Below are 26,701 nucleotides of genomic sequence, written 5' to 3' on the forward strand. Positions count from 1 at the left end.
TCTAACTGTGATTGGACATGGCTACTGGTGTAAGAACAGAGATCAACGGTCCTACATAGTAGAACCGTATGATCTCCATTTTTACACAGGGAAGAATGACAGGCGGCTTTGTTTACATTAGCCGCCTGCCTTTCTCCCTTCACGGCGGACGATCGCGAGTGACCGGTGGACATTGGGTCCGCCGGTCACACGCGCGGACTCGTTAGGGAACGAGCCGGGGCGGGAGCACGCCTTCGGGGGAGCGTGCTCGCCTGCTATTGGCTCACAGGTTAGTGACGTACCCATACATCACTTTGCCTGGCCGGGGCTGACCGCCGCAGTATATGTACTTGCGGCGGTCGGCAAGCGGTTAAATTATTATTACTATTGCGGCCCTAGCCTCAGTCTAACTTCAGGCACACCACCTCACTTCCTGCGGGAAAGGAACCGGAAGGACACAGAGGATTACTGACCATCAGCGGTGGCCCCATGCCGAACATGGACGCCGGAGGACCCATCTATCCCCATTTACTTACTTTGCTGTAAGTTTTTAATCTACCTCGCTGCACAGCCACTATCCACCTTTGTCACCATCAGGAAAGTTGTCCAGGGCCATAGAATATTTAGAAATAAACCCTTACAAATGTACATGTCTATTATTCTTTACCAAAATGTCATTATCATACATGCATAGTGCAGTTCTCAGCAGCCTCAGGAGGGAAAAAGTGTGTGTGCAGTGAAGACCTAAAATGTACTTATATATTTATATAAAGGAAAGCCCAAGAAACAGAGGAAATTGTAAGCAACATGTCATATAATATATAAAAATTAAAGAATAAGTTCACCTTCATATAATATATAAAAACTAAAGAATAATTTCACCTTTCTGTACATGTTACACCCACATTTATGGTGTAACATGTAACATGTTCAGCATCTGACCCATCGACCCCCCCCCCCCTCCCCTTGTGACAGTGAGCCAGGGATCTTCTCCCTGTACTTTGTGTTACTATTCAAAGAGAGCGCGTTCATGCAGGGCTTCGGCCACACGGCTGCATCATTGATTTACATATCCTTGTGAATTAATGTACTACAAGTACCGTCAGCCTTTGTGGCTGACAGCTTGTAGTTCTCTATGAACTATAAGCACTCTAGGTAGTTTATTGAGGTTCCTGTCATTCAGTAATTGCCTGTCTGTAACAGATGTTTGGACAGACAGCTACATAGACAGTTTGCAAGAACGCGGCATGCACGATCGTGGGTGCAATGCTTTACAGGCTCCTAGTAGAAAAAATATAAAATGCAAATTTTGTTACCTGCAAAATAGTGTGAATTTATTTAGTTATTTATTTTTTAAGTGAAATTATGCTTTAAAAAGCGTGAATTCCTTCTCTTTTACTGTTTTTTAATGGTTTTCAAGGAATGCAATACAAATCATGCAGCATTTCTATGTGGAACAAACAGTGATCCATCAGATATGATGCAACAATTCTACACTTACAGCTTATTGACATATATTCTGTATTTGGAACTGTTACATTTTTTCAAACAATACAATCTTGTGCTTGCTTAATAAAGATGAATCTCCAATCCAGTGGTGTCTGCATATTTCTCCAATCAATCTAGATTTAAAATCAGTACTCCGAGTCGACTGGTATGATATTGCATGAGTTAGGAAAATTAGCAGAACAGAGGGAAAAAGTGTTTCCAAATGTAAAATAATTCAGTTGAGAAAAAAAAAAAGAATCCTCTAACACAGAACAATATTGGAGGGTACTGTGTTAGCCTGAACTACAGAAAAAAAGATTTGGGTTGCTCTTTTTAGATGATTGTAAAATGAGAAAACAGTGGGGGCTGGCAGGGGTGGGAGTAAATAGGATTCTGGGGTACATCACTCCAGCAAAAGGAACAATGGGGTGCAGTGAGGCTTTTGAGACATCTGTGCCTGTTCTGTTTTTTGCGTGCATTTTGACAGTGGACTGTGGCAGGCCCCAGATGTAAACAGGCTTGTTTCCATCTATGTCAGTCTACATCTGATCTGCCACATTTAGGCAGTGCTGTATTTTGGCCTAGGCCAACAAGGCCCAGGCCTAGGGCAGCACTTTGCTGGGGGGGGCGGCAAAAAAGCCATCCCCCCCGCATGAAAAAAAACCCTATCTGTCCTCTGAGTCCCGACTCCCGCGGCCGCCTCGGCACACATACATTCCCCGGCGGCTTGCTATACGGTGGCAATCATCGGGATTCAGCAGTGAGTAAGGGGCATACTTTGCCAGGGAGGGAGGGACTGGCCAGGGACGATCCTGGGCGGGTACACAGGGTGCACTGCATCCAGGCGCCGCAAACTGCCGAAAGGGGGGGGGGGGCGCTGAAGCTGTCACTGACAAACTGTCACTAACTCCACTTACTGACTCTTCTTATGCACTTCTTATTCAGCAGCAGCGGCGCTGCCCCGAGACAGCGAGACCCTCTAGTGCACTGTCTGCTCCGCTGGCTGGCCTCTTTGACTCTGCTGGCCACCACATCACTGGTTCCTAGAATCTCCTGCCACCTGCCGTCTAGCAACCAGTGACCTCACCGCCACATCATGAGGCTGAAGCGAGACCCCAGCATTCAGAGCGGAGGAGGAACTTTCTCCTCCTCTGTGCCACCCAGGCTGGGTTCACACTGATGCGAATTGGATGTGGGTTTCCATTTCAAGTGCAAATTCAGGCAAAAAACAGACATGCCCCGGACCCACGGCCACAACTAGTGTGAAACAGCACACACTAGATGCGGCCATGGCTCACAGTAGGGGGTCCAGTGCGTGTCTGTTCACTGTTTCAGATGTGAATCAGGTCCAAAATTATTGTCTTAATTCGCACCTGAAATGGAGTCAATGATGCACAGGACCCTTTTCCAGTGCAGACCGTGGCCACCCCGGAGATGTGTGAACCGGCTCCATTGAGAGTTGATCATACTCTTCTGTGAGGCAATTTGTACCCACTTTTAATGTACAGAGAGGAAAAGGTGGAGCTCTAAGAGGAAAAGGTGGAGCCTAAAGCAGAAGGGGTGTGGTTTATAGATGACAGGGCGGGTCTGAAACATGAAGGGGTTTGGCCTTGACAGGAAGGGGTGGGTCATAGTTAAATTAGGGGGTCCACGAGTTTAGTCCGGCCTAAGGCAGCACAAAACCTAAATACACCACTGCATTTAGGTATGGAAAAACATGGATGCAGTCCTTTTCCTTTTTTTTTTTTAGACCTGGCAGACTTGGAATTAGGTTGATGTAAATGGACAAAAAGACCCACATACAGCTCTGGATCAGGTCTGCATGAAAAACTGACAAGTGGGCCTGATCAGAAAGCCAGAATCAGCAGAGGATCTGCTCACGGATCCACCACTGACCAGACCAGAGCAAAAGGCCCCCAAATGTTTGCTTTGCAAACAGCTAATGTTTAGAGTTTTAAAAATAGCATCAAGGTCTCTTTAGCCCCTTGGCGCCGACGTGACACAAATATGTGGCCACACTGGACTGGGCTTTTTTCCATGGGGCCACGTATTTGCACACCTTGCTTTGTGCTGGCAGCGCATCACGCGGCGTGCTCCCAGCACAGAGACCAGGATCCCAATGATTCTGGGTCACCTGTTTGCTGTGATAGCCTATGATGGTCTATCACAGTTATCAGGCACTGTGAAGCCCGCCCTCGTGTCTTCTCTGTGTGTGAATGGTAGAGAGAGATACACTGTATCTTTCTCTGCCCTTGCAGAGAGAGAGAGAGAGAGAGAAAAATGTGTTTAAGAAAAAATAATAAAAAGAAAAAATAATAATAATAAAAAAAATGCAAACAATACCTAGATCAAGGATTGATCTAGGTCAGTGCCAGGGTTAGGGTTAGTGTTTGAATCAAGTTAAGGGACAAAGGTCAATGTTAGGGTCAGAGGTCAGAGTCAATATTTTTTTGGACAGGATTAAAAAAAAAAAATAATCAAAATGTGCACTTGTTTCTGAGCTGTACTACGGATTTAAACAACTAACATACACATATGTGGTATCGTTGCAATCATCAGAATTTATTTTTAGTTGTTTTTTTGGTGGTAGGTTATGGTAGCAGCAATAAATATACAGCTACATTTTTTCAAAAATTATTATTTTTTTTTTTACTAATTTGGGCCAGTTTTCCTTTGATAATAAAATAAAAATCATCATGAGATATCCATTACCATTTACCACCAACGGAAAGCTCAATTTGTCCTGAAAAAAAACCAAGGTATAATCCACGTGGATGAGCAAAGTAGTTGTGATGATATGTACAGTTTTACTAACGCATGTTAAAGTTGCAAAATTGGGCTAGGGCATTAAAGTAGAACTATAGGCAAAACCTTTTTTTCATGTTAGATTAGGGAGTAAGGGAGGGTTATAACCCCTGTCAGATTTTTTTGTCGCCATCTGTGTCCCATTATAGAGATTTTCCTTCACTTTCTGTCCCATAGCCAAACAGGAAGTGAGAGAAAATCCCTGCAAATTAAGGGAATTCCTTGGAGACCCCCAGGTCACCAGAACTAGTGTCCGCATTGGAAGATTTCCCCTCTATTACTTTTCTGGGGACAAGCCAAAATCTGGGTTTTCTTTTACTTTCACTTTCAATGATAATGGTAAATAGGACAAATAGAAAGGGTGGATCTCCTGAACGGGGGGGGGGGGGGGGGCACAGACAGCAAAAAAATATGAAAGGTAATCTTATCCCTCTCCACTCTATCCAAAGCTAAAATAAAGTTTTGCCTTTAGTTATACTTTAAGATTTTTTTTACCCTTAATTGTAAAGGGATTAAACCTGCTTGGGATAAACATAGATCTATCAGCTACAAAGTGGTCTTTTTCTGCCATTAGTCTTTTATGTAACATTTCTTCTGGGTAGAAAAACAGAATTTCACCACATGTTCTTATATTATAAACTGTATCAAGGGACCACGTGTGCTTGTAGAGGATCTGACTGGTTACTGTGGGAAGAACAAGTCTTTTTTTTAGACACTTTTGGTTAACTTTTAAAAAATTATCCAAAAGACCATGATATATGCTAAGGTTGCTAGAGGTTGTCAGATAGTAATGGTCAAAAAAGATGACCACCTTTATTTTGGATTTTAAAGGATAACGCAGCTCCCGGGATATGAGAAATCCAAGACCAAATATATTCAGATGTTCACAGGTTGCCACAATCATAAAGAACTGATCCTTGATATGGTAATGCCATGGGGCATTGCTGTGATAGCTTGGGGCGTAGGGGGAGACCTGTGAGTCACAAGCACTTTTGATCCAGCAATACAGACAGAGAGCTAGTGTCAAAAAGTGAGTGAAGAGTATGATACAACAGAATAATTGGCAGCAACATTACAAAACAGGATCCTGCTTTCTTAAATATATAATATTAAACAGCAAGAATCTTACACAGTTATTTGAGTCTCAGCCCCCAGGCATATTTAATATTAGGCCAAGATAAATTATCCAGTCGACTAAGCACACCAAACAGCGACTGCTAGAACTGAGCCTAACAAATATAAGCTCACAGAAATGTGGAAATTAACTTTTAATATACATACAGACTATCTGCTAACTGCCTTTGGTTTTCCAGGGTTAATAACATCACCAAGGACGTAAATATAGATCTTTGGAAATAAAACAAGAACGTTACAGCACTGCAATTGAGGCTTAATGTAAGTGCACATGGAATACAATTGTTTTCTATATGCCCTGTTCACACCACAACACTGCAGTGAGGTGGGTTGCAGTCCATTGGGTAAAAATGCAGACAATTTTTTCCCAAAGCACCTTGCTGTATGTCACGGCACTGCAGTTCATGCAGTGGTGCATTAAAACTAACTTAATGAAATGTCATTTTGAAACATTTCAATAAAGTTTAGAAAATGCAAGGCATTCACAGAATACAAAGCTGCCCATGAATGGCTGAGCACTGCTCAGCCAGACTCTATTTTGTTCTGGCTGTGAGATGTACAGTGCTTGGAGACACTGCAGCACTCGGTGAAGCAAATAGTTCATTTGGACCAGCTTGGTCCAAACAAACTATTTAAAGTGACATGAAACATAAACATCAGTTTTAACTTTATAAGCCCCCTAAGTGATAGCATAGTACAGGTCACAGGTTTTCCTAAGGAAGACTTCAGGGTTCTTTGAGACTAGGCGTCCTCAGGGTGTGAGCAGGCTGAAAGCACCTTGCTCCGCATATCATGTGTACACGGCGAGCAGACGGCCCCGCAGATTGAGGCCGCGTGGAAGGTGGCAGCTAGGACTGAGATCCCAGAAGTGAAAAGACCTCCACTGCCTCCCTGACCCCAGAAGAGGCAAGGAGCAAGGGGCGCAGCATCCCCGGCGCCTCCCAGAGCCTGGATTCCTTCTCCAACCACTTCTCTGCTCATCGATGGCAGCACGGAGGACAGGCTGGCCAAAGGGCTGAAAGACGAAGACTAGTGGGAGGTGCAAGCAGCCAAGGACTGCTACCCTGGACAGCCTGTCTATACGACTGCTGGCATGGAAGTTACCAGGCATATCACACACGACTCACCTACTCACAGATAGGGACTGACACAGGGGGACACAGGAGGGACTCTAGACAGGGACAGGGCTAGTGGTCTCTCACTAATCCCCCCCTCTCATCCCCCCTCTCTCTCTCACCCCCCTCTCTCTCTCTCACCCCCCCTCTGTTTCTCATTCTCCCTTTTTCTATCACCCCCCTCTCTCTCTCATCCCCCCTCTCTCTCAACCCCCCTGTCTCTCTCTTATCCCTCTTCTTTTTCTCTCATCCCTTCCCCTCTCTCTCACATCCCCCTCTCATTCACCCCTTTCTCTCTCTAATCCCCCTTCACTCTCTCATCACCTCCTGTCTTTCCCCCCTCTCTCTCTCATCTCATGAGGAGCCCATAATGATCCGTTGTAGCAGAGCAGCCAGCGAATAACGCCTATGTAAATTAAACAGTGGTTAATAACTGGTTGCTCTTCTGTGACAGATTATTAGGGGCTCCAGTCGTCTCCATTCACAGCCTAAGCCTTTGTACACCTCATGGCTCCAGGTAAGGGGATAAAAAACTATGAGGAAAGAAGGGACACCACTTCCCTCCTTCTATCCCCAGGTGTGTCTTCTTTAATTCCCCCAAATTTACATTGAGGGTATTATTGGCTGCCTGCTCTACTGTATATAATGGCTCCTCTTTATTTAAAACCTGAGCCCCTGATTGGCTGCCCGCAGACTTTTATTATTGTTTGAATCTGTGAAGATATCTCTTTGACTATAGTAGAGATATCTCGGATTCAACCAATAATAACAGGCTGTGGGCAGCCAATCAGAGGCTCAGGCTGTGAGTGGATGAACCCTTTGCGTTTCCATGGCCACAGCACATACGCAGCAGCAGAACTGACATTAAAGTTCCTGGGCCCCCATTCTTAGGTAAGGACCACCAGTATAATATACATTCTTCCCTAAGTATATTCATTAAATAATAATAAATATATAGTATATTTATGAAATAAACTACAAATAAACTTCAAACACCACATATATATGTATGAAAAATCCTAAAATGTATCATAAGGGGTTTATTACTGTACTAGTGGAAGGGACTTTGGGAGTGCTATAGGGTCCATGGGTTAGAGAGCGTAAATTACTTGACTTGCCCTGGGCACTGACAACCCTCACTACACTATTGCGCTGCTGCAATATTTGTGGCAGCGAAACGAGACCCTTACTGCCCCATGCTTTTGAGGATTAAGCTGTTATTAAAGTAAAAGCAAAACTTTTTTTATTTTTTTTATTTTGGATAGCGTAAGGGAAGATTATACCCCCTGTCAGTTTTTTTTGCCATCTATGTCCCATTGGAGAGATTTCCCCGTACGTTCTGTCCCGTAACCAAAACAGAAAGCGAGAGGGAATCCCACCAAAGTGAGGAAATACTGGGATGTCATCTGGTCACCAGAACTAGTGTCCCTATTACTAAATCCCATCCCCGTTAATAAAAGATTTCCCTTTTAATTACGTTCTGGTATCGACCTAAAATTTGGGATTTGTTTTCACTTTTACTTTCACTTTTGATGATAGCAGTAAACAAGACAAATAGGAAGGGTGATCTTCCTGACGGGAGCAAAATCTAAAAAAAATAAATACAAAACTAAATAAATAAAAAAAAATTATTCAGTCATATTTTAAATCTCGAAGAAGTATATACTGCTCAGGTAAGTCTGTATCCGCAATCCGTCATGGATGCCTGGCCTCGGCTCCCCACCGCAGACAATGCAATTAGAAAAGGAAACAGCCGCACACCACCAGGAAACTTTAATGAAGCAAAATACTTCTTTATTTGTACATGTCCAAGTACAAGGTACAGCAGAAGGGGAATGGTAAATGCATTTAACGTGGGCTCAGCGGGTTTGTTCAGCGTGCTACCTTGTGAACAAGCACACTGAGTCCGTGTGAAACGCGTTTACCATTCCCCTTCTGCTGTACCTTGTACTTGGACATGTACGAATAAAGAATTATTTTGCTGCATTCAAGTTTCCTGGTGGTGAGCTGCTGTTTCCTTTTCTAATTATATTTTAAATCTTCGCACAGTAGAATAGCTGTGTCTCCTTTTATTTATCAACAATATTTACTAGGCTGGGTTCCCACTGGTGCGAATTGGCTGCGGGTTTCCCTTCATCCCCTTTGAATTATAGGAGAGTGTGTCTAGCTCCCAATGGAGCCGGTTCACACATCTTCGTGGCGGCTGCAGAACGGATTGCACAGGGTACCTGTGCGTATTTGACTTAGTTTCAGGTCCAAATTCAGGCAAAAATTTGGAAACGGAAAACAGGGATTTATCAGACCCCTGTGTGAGCCGCGTCCTCACTAAGTGTAAACCAGCCTGAATCATTTCTAGTTGTTCCTGGTACTTCTGGCAGCAGCCTGGGAAGCCTTGGGTGCTCTGCACTGACTCTGCATGTAAACAAAGTGTGGCTAAAAGAACCTTGGAGAGATCTGTAACACTGAGATACAAAAGTTTAAATCAATATTTTATGGAAAAATAAACTGTGGCAATTGTAATACACAGTACTAGAGTAGGGAGGTGTAGTGAGGCACTGCTACTATACTAAGAGCATATACAAATATGCTCTGTCATAATAGCACGTTTGGTCATCAGCACTGGTCAATTTTTTATATTTTATTTTGAGCTTTTGATTGTTTCACCTTGATACATATATTGCCTCACTTCACATCGGGTGGAATTGCACAGGTCTAGCTGTGATTAGTGCTGATCTTGTTCTTTATTGCAATCGTTTGGTATTTGTATATGCTCTTAGTATCGCAGCGCTTCACTACACCTCCCACTCCACATTTACGTTTTTACACTTAAATTGAAGGAAGTTCTACATTATACAACATTCTTAAGGGAGGCGCCATTCTCCTTACACTATCACAGTACTTAACTAAACTTAACAGCCTCCAGTCAAGGTTAGGGTGTACTTTAAAATGGTTCTAAATACATATGCTGCATTCTGTGCATTAAGGTAAAAACCTTCCAATGTCTGTGCCCCCCTCCCAAACACTTACCTGGTACCAGTCTTGATCCAGCACTATCCCCGCCGGAAGCCCCACTCCGCTTCTTTCCTACATTGAGGGGCTTTACTAAGAGCATCGGGAGCTTGCAGAGTTGTATAAAGTACTCGAAACCCATACTTGAGTAAAAGTACAAGTGCACAATCAAAAAGTGACTTGAGTAGAAGTGGAAGTGCTCAATCAAAAAGTGACTTGAGTAGAAGTACTAAAGTATTCAACATTTTTTGTACTTAAGTATTGCAAGTAGTTTTTTTAAACATTTTGCTACTCAAGTACTGAAAGTAAAAGTACCAGTAGTTTTGAAAAAAAAATGCTACTCAAGTACTGAAAGTAAAAGTACAAGTACTGTGTTATGTGGTTATTAAAGAAAGAAGTCAAAAGTTTGAACATCATATTGTTTTTTATTATTTCAAATGCAGCTTTTATTTATACATACAGTAGCTTTTATTTTCGTATGCGCTGATAATACACATTTTGAGCTTCATGAAACCTGCCATCTACTGTTCTGGCAGTGGTAATTTTTATAATTGTAACGAGTAACTATGCAGCACAAAAAAAAAAATATCGGAGTAGAAGTATTGAAATCATTGAAAAAATGTAGTGAAGTAAAAGTGGAAGTAGGAGAAAAAAATTCTACTCTAGGAAAGTACAGATACCGCCTTTCGGTACTTAAGTACAGTAGTGAAGTAGTTCTACTTAGTTACTATACATCTCTGGGAGCTTGGGAGCGCACCTGCACATGTCCCCCAATGCAAGCTATCAGGGCACTCAGAGAAGAGGAGGAGCAGACGGAGCCACAGAGCAGATGAGTATACCATCTTTGTTATTTTAATTTTTAAAAATGTAGCTTTATAATCACTTTAATTAACTGTTAGTTTAATTATCATCTCACAGAAACTGAAAATTAATTTTGGCAGGCTGACAATTCAAGATATCCAGAAAACAAAGATACAACTTTATGGCAAACTTTTATAAAGCAGTCAATGTAACTTTGCCAAACATTCACTGCTGGTGATCTTCCTGGTGTATTGACACTAGTGATTGACTCATCTGTAGTGAATGTCTGGTTAATGTCAAATTCGCTACTTTATATATGTGCGCTTAGGTTTCTGTTTACTATTCCTCTTAAAGGTGAAGATATGTTGGTAGAGGGTAAAAAACAATAAATCCCTAACAAAAAGAAAACTAATGGGACTTTAAAATTACCACACCAAAAGTTCAAATTCACATTTTTATTGGTACAAACGTATTAAAAGAACTTTAATACATACCAGGGCACTCCCTGATATTCAGTGCCACAGTTCCACTTTCCTGGTTCTGACTGTATGTACTCCCAATATTTTTGACAGAACCTTTTACCAGTTTTCCCTGAGGAAGCGAGCTTAGCCCCTGCGAAACGCATCGGAAGCATTTGTATGGAATACCCCATCTAACTATCTGGAGATTTGTCCAATGTATGTAACTGCAGTTCTTTTATTAATTAACACCTATATGCCAAGGATGCTTTTTGTATTCAAAAATTATTTAAAAACGTTTGTACCAATAAAAATGTACATTTTAATTTATTGTGTGGTACATTTAAAATCCCATTTGTTTTTTTTTGTTTTGTTTTTTTAGGGATTTATTACTTTTCAGTGAAGTGTCATAGTTGAAGGGATGCTGTACTTGTAAAACCATGTGAAAAATAGAGACTTTTCTGTATCAGTCTCCTTCCCATCCTTTATTCTAATGTTAGTATTTTGACAGATAATTAGATCTGTTCATATTTTAGTTGAAAGGTTTCTGCCTAAGATCTGATGGATCCAAAGAAGAAGTCCCTGGATTGTCAACATAGGTTTGGTTGGGTGAAGAAGGCACCAGACGTATGATTGGGAGTCCAGTTTGATTTTTATTCATCATACGAATAAAAAAGATAGATAGCTTTACTAGCTTATTGCAACACACCAATGAAACCCCAATGACAGCTGGGAAGAGCACTTCTGGCATGAAATTGTTGGCCTGAGTTAAAAGAATATTTTTTTCTTTTATTCTTGCTTCCTTTTAGTCTCTCGTTTCTGCAAGGATAAGGAGGAAAAAGAGCCAAGACCAAGGTCCAGCAGGACAGCTGACCATTTTATTAGTTGTATTGCTAGCAACCACAGTGCTTTGATGACTACTTCTGAGATAAAAGTGAGCAATGTGCTATTTTATCTCCTAAGAAAAACCATTTAGGGAGTTTATTGTACAATACACACCAAAAAACGTGTTTACCAAAATACCATTATTGCACAATACAGATGTCAATGGATGTAACTGGTAGAAGTATATTAATAAACATAAATGCTGCAATAATTTTAAGCATTTATTGGATCAATAAACAATTGTATTAAACATGTCTTGCATATTTTGTAGAAAAAAAAAAAATATAAAAAAGAAAAAGCAAAACAGACCACCAATATTTACTACCTGTAGCTGACCTAGCTTTATGTTTTAATTTTAAAAGACAATTTAGTAATCTGTAAAATCTTCTGAAGGAGTGCCAAAACAAGTTACATAATTAATATTGCAAGACAGGCAACCAAAGCAGTGATTTAAAAGTCAGCATGGACTAAGTATAATCATGAAGTTATGATTCATAAATTATTCCAAGAAATCTGTACTGTGACATGGAACAATTTATAACTTTAGATTTCAAATTCAAAGTCGACTCGGTCAGAAAGTTCTCAAGGCTAGAGCCCAGATGGAATGTTAGTGTAACACTAGAAATGACGAAGAGCACAATAGTAGCCATTGTAGTCCATGTGGTCCCTATGGGGTCCAGCAGCACAAGATGGTATAAGGTTGCATTCACTTGTGCTGAACATCTTTAATTGTTCTGCAGGCTTTTTTTTTTTTTGTTTGTACAGGCATTGCTGTGGGTGTATGAGGTTTAGTCACGTCGCAGGAGACGGAAGCCGGGCCACAGAGCATCAGAAAGGAAGATCCGGCCGCCGCACACTGCCGGGCTACATCGCTGGATCCTGGGGTCAAGGTGAGTACCCTCTCTTCCAGGATCCAGCGATCTTCCTAGCGATCTTCCTTACCGCTTTTGGCACTGAAATTTAACCCCGAGCCACACTGGGGTATACTGCTAGGAAGGTTAAAAGGTGTGGCAGCACTGATTTACGTTAATGGCTGAGAGGAATGGTGGGTACATGACCATCGAGGAGTCAGGCAAAGCAATGTCTAAGATAGCTTTAATCTGGGATCTGATATGCTGCCAAAAGGGCCTCAGCCAGGGTCACCCCCACCAAATATGGAGGAAGGTACCCCGTTGACCATACCTCCTCTAGCAGGAGTCATGAAGGGCAGGGTCATTTTTTTAAAGTTTAGAGGGAACTCTGTACCATCTGGTCAATATATTTAAAAAACGTTATCCTGCATTTTTGTATCCACAGAACTGGAATGAGTAAGGTGATATAAATGGTCAAGTTGTGGCTTAGTAAATGTGTGTTGCAGGTCTCTCTATCACTCCCTTATATATACCGGTTTTACCTTGGTTTCTAATGTTAGCAACAGTCCATACAAGATGGAAATGGAGTGCAAGACCGGAGCATCTGACATAAATAGTTTTTCAAAGGGGGTAGCAGAGGAGGGGGAACGAATGGCCTGTGGTAAGCTGTGAATAAAGTGTTAAAGCTGCCTGTACCACCAATTATCCAAAAGGAAGCGACCATACTGATCCCTAGGGGTCTTCAGAGATAGCAACCCCTGGTCTTGGACAAACCTCCTGCAACGCACCTCTCCATCTGCTGCCCATAAGCGAAAGAACGATAGGTGTTCCCGTGGAATGAACCATGGGAAGCCTCCTAAAGGTACCCCAGGGTGATATCTGAGGAGCCAGTTTCCCTGATTTATTTAACCCATCCCACAGCTGCAAAGCATGATCAGTGGTGGGTGAGGTTTACTCAGAGAGACCTCGATACTCACGAGGCAGCCAGGGTGCATGGGCTTGGTTGCGAACAGCCAGGAATTTCTCCAAAGAGACCCATAGTTTAGCAGATACATTGATGTGCCAATCTACTATCCGCTGCAGGGCAATCACCTCATAGTATTTACGAATAACGAGCACACCCAGTTTCACCCATCCGTTTCTGTCTCTGCAACGTGCAGAAAACCAAACGTGGGATTCGCCCAAGCCAAACATATTTTAGAAACAAACTGTCGAGGATCGAAAAAAAGGACCTGGGTAGGAAGATGGGCACCATTTGTAGAAAGAAAAGTATTCGAGGTAACACGTTCATCTTCAAAACACTGACTCGGCCCATCCACGAGAATGTGTCCCGTTTCCAATTTTGTAAATCTACCCTTATATTGGAGAATGGGGAAGCATAATTACAGGCATATAATTAAGAGCAGTGAGGAGTAAGATGAATCCCAGGGTATTTTAGAGAAGAATGACACCAGGTGAAGGAAAAGGAGGATTGCAGCCGTGTTTGTAACGCCGGGGTGATATTCAAAGGTAGTATTTCAGATTTACTGCAGTTGATTTTGAAATTTGAAAGCAAGCTAAATCCTTGTAATTCAGCCATGATGTTGGGGAGCGATATCAAGGGGTCCACAACATAGAACAAAAGCAGGCATCCCTGTCTGGTTCCATTAGAAATTGGAAATGTGTTTGAAAGGGTACCGTTTACTTTTGCTCGAGCTTCCGGGGAGTCATATAACGAAGCTTCCAGAAAAACATGTTAGAGCCAAGGCTTAGATTCATCAGCACCATTATACAACAAGTCTACCCTGTTGAATACCTTTTTGGCATCTACGTAAACAATGAGACAGGGTGGGTAATTAGTCTGCGACTGTGCTCATTGTATTAACTGGATGGCACAATTATTATTATCACGGGCTTCTCTCCCAGCTATAAAACCAGTTTGGCCAGGATGAATCACTGTTGGTAGGACAGATTTGAGGCAGTTGGTCAGGATCTTTGCTAATATTTTGATATCTGTGTTTAATAGCGAAATCAATCTATAACTGCTAGGGATGGTGTAATCCTTCCCTTCTTTAGGGATAACAGTGATGTGGGCGAGCAATCCCTTCTTAGGTATCCCGGTATCAAAATATCCACACATTGGGCTGGACAGTAGTGAATGAAACTTGCTATAGTAAGCATTGGTAAAACCATCGGGACTCTGGCTTTTCCCTTTTATGACCACCGTCATCTCTGTCAGAGTGATGGGTGTCTCTAGTTGTTTACTCACTTAAGTAGAAAGCTGGGTGACTGAGCCTCCCCAAAATATCGCATAGCCTCTGTGAGACTAGGTTGCATGTCAGGGAGGTTGTAAAGCTGAGCATAGTAATCGCAAAAGGTTGCAGCGATTTTAGAGGGATGGACAACAGGAGTACCTGCCACCGTGTGAACTTTTTGAACATGTCCTGAGGCACGTTGGCGTCTTAGGGCTCTGGCAAGTAGTCTGTCACATTTGTTCCGGAACTCATTAAATGTATACCATTGAGTATATAAGTGAGTGGAGAGGCAAGGGTGTCAGTGTGAAAATGTGTTTCCTGTAATAAAAGAATGTGTGTACCCAGGCTTTTTCGCCTCGAGCCACAAGTTACTGCGTTTGCAGAGTGATCCCAAGCTGCAGACATTGTATGACACTATCTTCAAAGAAAGCATTCTGGAGGGATGTTTAAGGTGTACCCCAGACTTTCGTTCAATGCAGTGAGAGACCAGAAACAGATTGATCCATCAATTAGAGAGTGCTGTAAAAACAGAGAACTCATATAAGAACTTAAACAATAAAAACATATTAATGTTTAGAAAAGAAAAAAGCAGTGCCACAAGGGCATGTAGATATAGCCAACCATCGCTAGTCTGGACAGGTGCCATCTTAAAGTTAATATTAATACTGTTTCAGAGCTGGTTGGTGCTGCAGAGGTAAAGGTTTTTTTCTTATTGTGATATGTCTTCCCCTGTGTCTGACTCACTTTCCTTTGTGAGGTGATATCTACAGAGGAGGATCGACCTCATGGTGGAGCCCAGCATGGAAGTAATGCAGTGAGGATTTGTTATACTATGTGACCTGTCTTTGTGATGACATTACCCTTTCATGGGACCTGGTTGCAGATTCCCGGAAGATGGACTTTAAGTTATTCACTGAAGAGTGAATAATAACATAAGGGATAGACAGCACCACAGGGTATAGCACAGCCAGTTGCATAGGAGATTGGAACTCCAAATGACCCCTGTAAGATGGTATTCTGGACCCAGTTCTGGCAGCTGCAAAGACTGTCAGACATACACTACGTGAAGAAGTGGGAGCGCCCCATTACTGCAAAGTGGGCTTGGAGCCTGTTTTGGCTAGCTTGGAAGTCAAACGTCTGCAATAAAATTGGATGACAGACTTGGACTTGCAGCGCAGATCTGGGAGGAATGAAAAGATCCCCTCTGCAACCTGGAAGGTGCAAACCTATCTATGATGGTCTTGCAATCTAAAAGACAGGCTCTTACTGCTTTTGACCTCTTAGGAGGAGTCTAGCTGTTTAAAGGAAATATATTCCCCTCCCCAAAGGTGCAGGTGTTATATTTGTTTGAGCGTGTCTCTAACGCTGTCCACACAATGCTTCAAGGCAGCCAGTAGGATTTCCAAGGGCCTCAGGATGGAAGGATCTGTGAGAATGGAACCTGATTCCTGAGCCATGCACTGAGACCAGAGTATCTGATGCAACTCCATAGCCACAATAGTAGGGGGCATGGCAGTGCCTGTTAGTGCAAAGGGTGCCCAAAGAGATTCAAACCACCTGATATCTAAAGACCAGAACATCTTCGACTGGGATGGCTAATTTCTCAATCGGTTACTGCTGAGCAAACAGATTGAGAGGAAGGTAAATGTTTTCATGGTGTAGCCAGTTGCCGTGTAAAGCCCCCCTATCACAAATTGCAAGGGAGGGTCTTAGACAGTTTAGGATCCTTCATTAAACCCATACAGGTGACCCCTGGCTGCAACAACACACAGGTGTACACCTTTTTCACCAGGACAGAAATTATGTTTTTGAGCTTGGGAAAGATAGCGTTGAAATCTTACATTAGATTAGCCAGGACACAGGCAGAGACTGGCAGAGGAGGTGATATATAAGGGAGTCTTTTATTGCCCCTGCGGGCTGATAATTCACACAGAGTGGTGAGCCTTGTCATAAATTCTGCCATAGAGACAGAAAACTCTTCCTTGCTCAAACAGTAGGAATGGGGCGCCTCCAAGTGGCTAAGGAGTGTCTGAAGAAAGCATGGACCCTTACAGGGGACAAATCTCCCTCAATAACAAGGGGAAGAAAGGGTCCCCAGGGGAATCCCCTAATCTAGCTAAAAGTGATCCCAAAAGGCTTCCATTTCCTCACCTATTTTTCTCCACTATAGCCCTGTGGGAAGCTAATAGGTTACTCACAACAGCTGTCATGATGGGGTTAAAGTGATACTAAAAAAAGAAGTGTTAATTACCCTAATTAATTCACATAAATCATATATATCATGGCACTGTATTTTGTTTTGGATTTTTTTTTTTTAATAATTCTATGCAGCACTTATGCAGCACTGTTACAGTGCTCGGCTTAAAGGAGTACACCCAACAGATTTGTCAGAAAACATTTACTTTCCTTTGAGAATCAACATTTTCTATGTGACACTATACTAAAAAATACTCCCACAAATGCGGGCCATTGATTGCAACCAAGATTTGTTAATTTGCATACTAACAAATTCATTTAAGACCATGTTGCAAAAATGACTACACCCCAATGAAAGTCTTAGGAGCAAAGCTAAATTTTAGACAACAAAATCCTAATTAACCACTTCCCTCAAACTGATGTACCTGTACGTCGGCTTGAAGAAGTGAGTGTACCGGGTGATTCCTGCAGCTAGAGGCATCACCCCAGTACTGTTTTTTATAGCCGTCAGTTGGCTTTCTGAGGATAACGCCCCTTCCCCTGCTGCCTTCTGCCGCTCTGCCCGGGTCTCCCGTCCCACCAGGAGGCCCGAGCAACCAGCATTTTCTGGAACCAGAGTTCTGAACGAAGCCGGATTTGGCTTTGATCGGGTCTCTGATGAAGTACCCCAGAAGTGATGTTACAGTGTCACTTCCGGTTTACTTGTCTGCCAATGGCGCCGATTTAAAAAAAATGACAGTATTCACAAACGCTGATTTTGCTGTTTTGAATACTTTTAAGTGCAAACGAGGGATTTGGGGTCTTTTAGGCCCCAGATTCCTCCATAAAGAGTACCTTTCACTGCCTATTATTGTCGCAAGGGATGTTTACATTCCTTGTGACAGAAAAAAAGTGGTCAGATTTTTATTTTTATTTTTTAAAGGGACAGTGAAAAAAAATAAATAGGAAAAAAAAAAGAAAACATTTTTTAAAGCGCCCCTGTGCCCGTGTGCTCACGCACAAAAGAAAACGCATACGTAAGTCACACCTGCAAATGTAAATGATGCTCACATCACACATGTGAGGTGTCACCGCGATCGTCAGAGCGAGAGCAATTGTTTTTAGCAAAATAATTCCTCTGTATCTCTAAATTGGTAACCATTAAAAAAAATGTAAAGTGTTGTCTATGGAGATTTTTTTTTTCAAATTCTTTATTAAACAGAACAATAAATACAAAGTGCGTAAGGATAAAAGAAGTGTACATCCAGAGTTGGCAAGTTAGACACAATAATACAGGACGTGAACTGACCGCATAGGGCATCAAACCTATGAGTAAGTATTAGCACCACAGAGGACTATCACCATCCCTAAGTGCGGGCAGAGACAGCTCCGAGGTGCTGACCATATCAAAGTTTAATGGATAGCAGCACCGTCAAGTAACATTTAAAGAAGAATATGGAATAACTAAGCCAATACATGTAACATGCACATAGCCAAATTAAATAGCCATATCAAGCCATAGCACATAGCCATATCAAAGTTTAATGGATAGCAGCACCGTCAAGTAACATTTAAAGAAGAATATGGAATAACTAAGCCAATACATGTAACACGCACATAGCCAAATTAAATAGTTTCAGGTCTTTCCAAGGAAGTGACAAAGAGGGAAAGGCGGGGAAAGCCAGAGAGGACAGGATAAGACTACCTACAGAGGGAAGAAAGGGGGAAAGATTCCAGGTGTTGAGAAAAACTGGGAGAGGGTTAGGGGGAAGGGGGGAGGAGGAAAGGCCAAAGGTGGGGGGAGGAAGTAAGAAAAAAAGGTAGGGTAAGGGATGGAAGTGAAGAGGGGGTGCAGGATCGTCCTGCGCGGGTGACCCCTCGCCCAGCCATCCTTGCAATCAAGCAGGGGGAGTGCTGAGAGCCTGACCTTCGTCGGAGAGAATGAACTCGTTCCAGCAGGCCCAGGTTTTAGAGTACTGCTCCTTTCTGCCCTGTGCAGTAAGTACCAAGTCCTCCAAGTCATTTATCCACTTCACTCTCCGGAGCCATAGGGAGATGGTCGGCGGGGAAGTGGACTTCCAGCAAAGGCTTATACACGACTTCGCAGCATCAGTAAGGTGTCGGAGTACAGAGCGTTTGTAACGTCTCGGGGCAATACCCGAGCAGTGGAGAAGGAAAAAGGCCGGGTCATCCGGAATGATGTGGTCGGTCATCCTCTGGGAGATCCCGCGCACCCCGGTCCAAAAGTCCCGGAGTACAGGGCAGCTCCAGAAGATGTGGGACAGAGTTCCCCTTTCCCCCTGGCATCTCCAACATCTGTCAGAGGACCCGGGAAAGATGAGGCTGAGCCGAGCTGGAGAATAGTACCAATGGGCGAGGATCTTATAATTAGATTCCTGAATGTGCGTGCATATAGAGGACTTAAGGGAAAATCTTACCATGTTACGGCGTTGGGGCTCGGAGAACACTCTGTGAAGTTCTCGTTCCCATTTCAGAATTCCCGGCAGGACAAAGTCATCGGAGGGGAGAGAGAGTAGGGCATAAATTTGAGAAAGGGTGTGTGGAAGGGGGCCTGAGGTAGTCAGAAGGCACTCGAAAGGTGTCCGGTCCTGCAAGAACGGAGATGGAGGCCCCAATTTTCGAATAAAATGGAGAAGTTGGAGTGCCTGCCAGCGGGACAGTCTAAACCTACCAGGCCGTGACGTCAAGTGAAAAAGGGACGGCCACTCATTACCCACGAGAAAGTGGGAAGCCTGGAATGTACCCTCCAGTAGGAGTTTCCCAAATCTATCCTTCTTGCACCCAGGCTGAAACCGCGGATTCCCCAAGAGTGGAAACAATGGAGACTGTCCATCCGACAACCCCTTGCCGGCGGCTAACGTCGAGCACGTTCGGAGCGTCGGCCCGACAGTAGGGTGTAGTCTGGCCGAGGTCAGGAGGTCCCGAGAGGGTAACGGCGCTCTGGGTAGGTACAGCGGGAACAGGGACATCTCCAGTCTCACCCACAGCTTCAGGTCAGAGTGAGGGGCCAAGTCAACCCACCGTGTCAGCATGGTCGCTTGATAATAACGTCGGGGGTCCAGAAGCGCCACCCCCCCCATATGTTTTAGGCAGAACCATAAATGTCTATGGAGATTTTTAACCACTTCAATACAGGGCACTTTCACACCCTTCCTGCCCAGGCCAATTTTCAGCTTTTAGCGCTGTTGCATTTTGAATGACAATTGCGTGGTCATGCTACATAGTTACATAGTTAGTGAGATTGAAAAAAGACATCAGTCCATCCAGTTCAACCTATGATGTGTGTGTGCGTTTGCTGTTAACCGTACATTGTATACCCCTGTATGTTGTGGTCTTTAAGGTGCCCATCTAATAGTTTTTTGAAACTATCGATGCTCCCTGCTGATACGACTGTTTGCGGAAGAGAATCCCACATCCTTACTGCTCTGACAGTAAAGAACCCCCTACGTACTTTAAGGTTAAACCACCTTTCCTCTAGTTTTAGTGAGTGGCCACGTGTCTTATTGTATTCCCTTTTTCTGAATAGTTTGTTCCTTATGCTACGGTCGCCAGTACAGTATTTGTACATTGATATCATATCCCCCCTTAATCGTCTCTGCAACACTGTACCTAAACCAAATGTATGTCATTTTTCCCACAAATAGAGCTTTCTTTTGGTGCTATTTGATCACTGCAAGTTTTTTTCTTTTTTGCTAAACAAATAAAAAAAGACTGAAAAGTTTGAAAAAAAAAATAAAAAAAAAGTTTTTTTGTTTGTTATACAATTTTGTAAATAGATACGTTTTTTCCTGCACTGATGAGCACTGATGAGGCCGCACTGATAGGCACTGATGAGGAGGCACTGATGGGGTGGCACTGATGGGGTGGCACTAATATGCGGCACTGTTAGGCAGCACTAATGGGCACTAATATGAGGCAATGATAGGTAGAACTGATATGCAGCATTGGTGGGCACTGATAGGCGGGACTGCTGGGCACTGATAGGTGGCACTGATGGGCACTGATAGGCGGCACTGGTGGGTAATAATGGGCACTGGTGGGCGGCACTGATAGATGGCAATGATGGGCAGCACTGATGGGGAGGGCACTGGCGGGTAGCACTGATGGGGAGGGCACTGGTGGGCTCCCTGAGCCCTGATTGCCATCCCTGATGGCCATGGTGGGCATCCCTGGGGTCATGGGTGGGAATCCCCTGTGGTTCTAGTGGCACCCCCCCAAGGGTCTGCACTGGTAATCAATGCTCTGATTACCAGTGCAGACCCCCCCCCCCCCGTCAGGAGAGCCGCAGATCGGCTCTCCTTTACTCGTGCCTGTCAGGCACGAACTAAGGAAAGCCGATCAACGGCTCTTCCTGTGTACTATGTACTATGTGATTGGACACAGCTGGTCACATGGTAAAGAGCCTACGTGAGTAGGCTCTTTACCGAGATCGGAGATGCGGTGTGTCAGAGTGACACGCCGCATCACCGATCGCCGCTCTGCCGCCGTCTGACGTCCGGTCAGGATAATGCAACCACCTTCCCGCCATCATTTGCCTATAGGGTGGGCGCATAGTTTGTCGCTGTTAGATAATTATTCCAAATTCATAATTCGGCACTTATAGGAGTTATATTATTTTCATGGCAAGCTGCAAAATATATTTGGTTTTTTGATTAATCATAATATTAATATGTGTGAATGACCTTGATCAGGCGATTAGTGATAAAGTTCTTCAGCTGAGGCAGTAAAATGGCAAATATGTCTGGTGTATGTAGCTACCTTAGTTGGAGGGTGACATATAAGGTATCTGGTATAGAATGTCATGGGAAGTCAAGAAAAGACAGAATCTATGTAATACGAGGAATAATATATATGCATATTTGTTTAAAAACTGTTAGTTGGAATTAGTGTAATTTCAGTCATACTTAACCGCTTGCCGACCGCCGCAAGTAAATTTACTGCGGCGGTCAGCCCCTGCCAGGCAGAGTGACGTTAATTAACGTCACTAGCCTGGGAGGGTCTGGGGAGCGAGCGCGCGCCCGCGGAGGCGCGCTCCCGCTCCCGCGCGGTCATGGACCCCCCCTCGCGTGTGACCGGCGGACCCGATGTCCGCCGGCCACTCTGCGATCGGCGGGGGAGAGGGAGAAAGTCAGGCAGCTTGTGTCATTCTCTTCGGTGTAAAGACACTGATCACACGGATCTACTATGTAGATCCGTTGATCAGTGTCCTTAAAGCTCAAGCCACAGCCAATTACAGTAGAAATCACGCCCCTAGGGACACACACAGCCCCTCCCTCCCAAATAAAGTTAACCCCTTCACTACCAGTGTATTTTTACAGTAACAGTGCATATGTATAGCACTGATTACTGTAGAAATGTCACTGGTAACCCCAAAAGTGTCAAAAATGTCAGTCAAGGGTCCGATCTGTCCGCCCCAATGTCGCAGTACCGCAAAAAAAATCGCAGATCGCCGCCATTACGCGTTAAAAAAAAAAACAACAAAAATGACAAAAATCTTTCCCTTTGTTAGTAAACGCGATAACTTTTGCGCAAACCAATCAAAATACGCTTTTTGCGATTTTTTTTACCAAACATATGTAGCATAAAACAAATTGGCCGAAAATGTTAAAAAATTTTGATTTTTACATTTTTTTTGGGGGGAATTTCATATAAAAAAATGTGAAAAATATTGCTATTTTTGCAAAATTGACGCTCTTTTTTTGTTTATAGCGCATGATCAAAAAATCGCACAGGTGATCAAATACCACCAAAAGAAAGCTCTGTTTGTGGGAAAAAAAGGACGTCAAATTCGTTAAGGTACAGCGTCGCACGACCGCGCAATTGTCCGTTAAAGTCACACAGTGCCGAATCGCAAAATACCCCCTGGTCTTTTAGCAGGAAAATCCTCCGGGGCTTAAGTGGTTAATAGTATTTGTATGTATTTACCTAATGTTGCATAACATGGTAATATGTTTTACTTAAAGCGGAGTTCCACCCTATCATTTTATACTTTCCTCCATCTTCTCGCTCCGGGTCACCTGAAAAACAAATGGCTAATCGCATTTTTTTTTTTTTTACTTACCTCGTAGCGAAGAAAATATACTTACCTTACTTCCTTCTTCCTCCTTCCTCGGCCGCGGCCCGTCGTCACTTCCTGGCTCTGCAATGATTCCTGGGAGCTGAACGTCATCGCTCCCAGGAATCATTGTGCCTGCACCGGCCCCGACGTCAGTTCCTGGGCGCGCGCATCATCCCCTTCTAAACAGCTTCTGGGCATGCCCAGAAGCTGTGGAGAGATGACGCGCGCGACCCAGAAGTGACGTCGGGCCCGGCGCAGGGCATCGTGGGACCGAAGAAGGCGGAAGAGGACGCAGAAGAGGATGCGCTGGCTTCAAGCTGCCCACATCTGAGATGGCAGCGCTGAACAAGACTTTTGCAAGGTAAGTATTTGTCCTAACAGGTAAGTGCAACCCGGGACAGATCAGAGGCTAGCCATTGTGGAATGCACTAGCCCTGACTGTCCCGGGGGTATTTTAAAAAAAAAAAAAATTCCAGGGTGGAACTCCGCTTTAACATTACATGTTACTTACTTATGCTACCTTACTTGCTTAGTAATATAATCTTTGGTTATATGACATAACATGACATTAGCCACAAGAACAAGAATAGTATGTTACAAGTGGGCTTGTCAATCAAAGTCCATATATGACTTTATGAATTTAGTACCTCCTCTTGTATAGAAATAGCTGAAGTTAGCAGAAATTATGTATGCCATACAAGGTTTTGAGTGTTGTGAAGTTATGATGTCTACATATAAGATATATAGCCAAGAGATCCATAATAAGGAGGGCCCACAGACACACACTAGGAGAGATCACACACTCCTTCACACATACACTGAAGGAAATACAGACACATATACACACACAAAAACTTTACATATATTCTTTGACAACCTTAAACAGGTGCTTGCTCTCAGAAACCTAAAGACATCATTTCCTGCTTCTTTATTGAACATGCTACTTAGAGTAGAAGGACATGGAAGGACACACATGCCTGTACAGCCATGATTTCAGGTTTGATACATTTTTCATAAGTATTGCTTTTATTTCTTATATTTTTACCTACACTGAACTGAACTCTTATACTTTTTACATTGTATTTATGATGCCAACTGTATGGCAATAAATTCACACTTTCTTTTTAAGTCAGTCTGGTTATCAGTACTAATCATCCGGAAATGCCTAAAGATACTAAAATATTAGTTATTTTCAGTATTTTTCATTTTGGCGAAGCCAGCCACAGTGGTAATTTTTTCACCTCAATCCTTGACAACGGGGCGGAGACAAACACATTTTTGTGATTGATTAAGTCTTGGGAAAAAACAATCAAAGAACCTAGAAAGAGGTGTTTGTGTTTTGTCAGATGTAGACAAGAGGTCCAGTGACTGAGCCAGCTGAAGACGAGAAGTTTTTCTAATTACAGTGAGTAAAAAAAAAAAAAGGAAGTCATTAAGGCTTAGGTAGAGAAAGCAAACTAGAGTTTAACCACTTTACCGCTGAGTACCGTAGTACTACTACGGAAAAGTGGCTCGTTATCGTCTGACGACGTAGACCTACGTCATCAGACACTCCCCTTGTGGGCGGCGCTCGCGCGCCGTCGGAGGCTCGCTCCCGCTGTTTTCAGTCACAGCGGGAGTCGGGCCAGGGGAGGAGCAGCGGCGATCGCCTCTGCTCTTCCCCGATCGTCGGGGATCTAGTGTGGAGATCCGCCTGCTTGTGTAAACACAAGCGGGCGAATCTCCCAAGTGACAGGCAGGGTCAGATTGCAGGGTTCAGCATAGCTGAACCCTGGATCTGTCCTTGTGTCACTCAGTCACCTCCCCCCCCCACACGTCAGTAAGCACCAGGCATACATTAACCCCTCCCTCTCCAATAAAATTAACCCCTTCCCTGCCAGTGTCATTTTTACAGTAACAGTGCATATTTATAGCACTGATTACTGCAGTAATGTCACTGGTACCCCCAAAAGTGTCAAAAATGTCAGTCAAGGGTCCGATCTGTCCGCCGCAATGTCGCAGTCCCGCAAAAAAAATCGCAGATCGCCGCCATTACGCGTTAAAAAAAAAACACCAAAAATGACAGAAATCTTTCCCTTTGTTAGTAAACGCGATAACTTTTGCGCAAACCAATCAAAATACGCTTATTGTGAATTTTTTTTACCGGACATAGGTAGCAGAAAACAAATTGGCCAAAAATTTAAAAAAAATTTTGATTTTTACATTTTTTTGGGGGGAATTTCATATAAAAAAAATTTGAAAAATATTGTTGTTTTTTCAAAATAAACGCTCTTTTCTTGTTTATAGCGCAAAAAGTAAAAATCGCACAGGTGATCAAATGCCACCAAAAGAAAGCTCTGTTTGTGGGAAAAAAAGGACGTAAATTTCGTTTGGGTATGGCGTCGCACGACCGCGCAATTGTCAGTTAAAGTCGCACAGCGCCGAATCGCAAAAAGTGGCCCAGACAGCAAAATCCTCTAGTGGTAAAGTGGTTAAAGATGTGTCTTTTTATCCAAACGACAGTCACTTATGGAAATATATGTACAATGACTGTTTACAGGCCAATACACAGATTGACAAATCCAGGTTTACTGTGCAGAAATTATGAAAAAAGATAAAAAATGTGTTAAAGGGTAACTCTACTTTCGTGGGGAAAAAAATAGCAAATAAAGAAAAAACAATATAGCGTAAACAATTGTGACACAAATCATATTGTAACTGAATGTTATTAAAATTACCTTTCATTTTCAATCTGCAGCTTTTGTAATTTTCTGAAAATGCAATGCAATATGGCTTCTTGGATCTGTTCTGTACACAGAATGTGTACTGACCACACCCCAGAAACATAATTTCCTGCTTGTGTGATTGGCTCACAATTTTCCAAGAAGTCTGAAAGTCAGATTTCTGGCATCCCCTGCAACAAAAATGTCATTTTTTGGTGGGATACTCCCAATAGGAACACATCTAAAGGTATACAGACCCAGCAGCTTTCCTCATTAGAGCCCTGAGGCTGCCACAGCTGATAGATAATTATGAACCCAATCCCATTTGACCCACTGAGCACAGAGGCACAAAGACACAGAGGCACAGAGAAACAAACAGTGATTTCTTCACAATACCAAAAGGTAGGAATCTGCAACAAAAGTTGTTAAAGACTTTGTAATGGACATAGATCCCCCAGAGGGGAATGTTTTTTTCTCAACAAAAGTGGAGTTATGCTTTAAAGTTAGTAAGAATATTTATTAAGATGATTATTAATATTATTAAACCTGCCAAAAATGTTTGTACAATAAATCAGACGGAGATTAACAATGTACAGAAAACAGGAATACAGGAAAATGTGTCTCAAGATTCTCTTAACTGTCCAAACTGTGACATTTTTTGTAATTACATAGAGGATCTTGAAAAACAAGTAGAATCTAAAACAAATCTTTTATTAGAGTTATAAAATGACAGTAGACAGATTGCTGTAATAACAACAGATGACAAAAAGACTGAATTCAAGTCAAAGCCTCAACCTTCTTATATTCCTGAAAGTTTGGAAATGGAGTACGCTTTTGCTGATGACGAAACAGAGATTAAACATAAAGACTTATTACGAAGAACTGCCAAAGTAAAGTTGCAAATACATGACCAACTAATGAAAGTTTTAAAAGACTTGCCTGTTTATGACTTAAGGGAAGATGCATTTTCGAATGCATATTTATTT

This window comes from Pelophylax lessonae (assembly GCF_965119305.1).
Source record: "Pelophylax lessonae genome assembly, chromosome: 1".
NCBI classification, from domain to species: domain Eukaryota; kingdom Metazoa; phylum Chordata; class Amphibia; order Anura; family Ranidae; genus Pelophylax; species Pelophylax lessonae.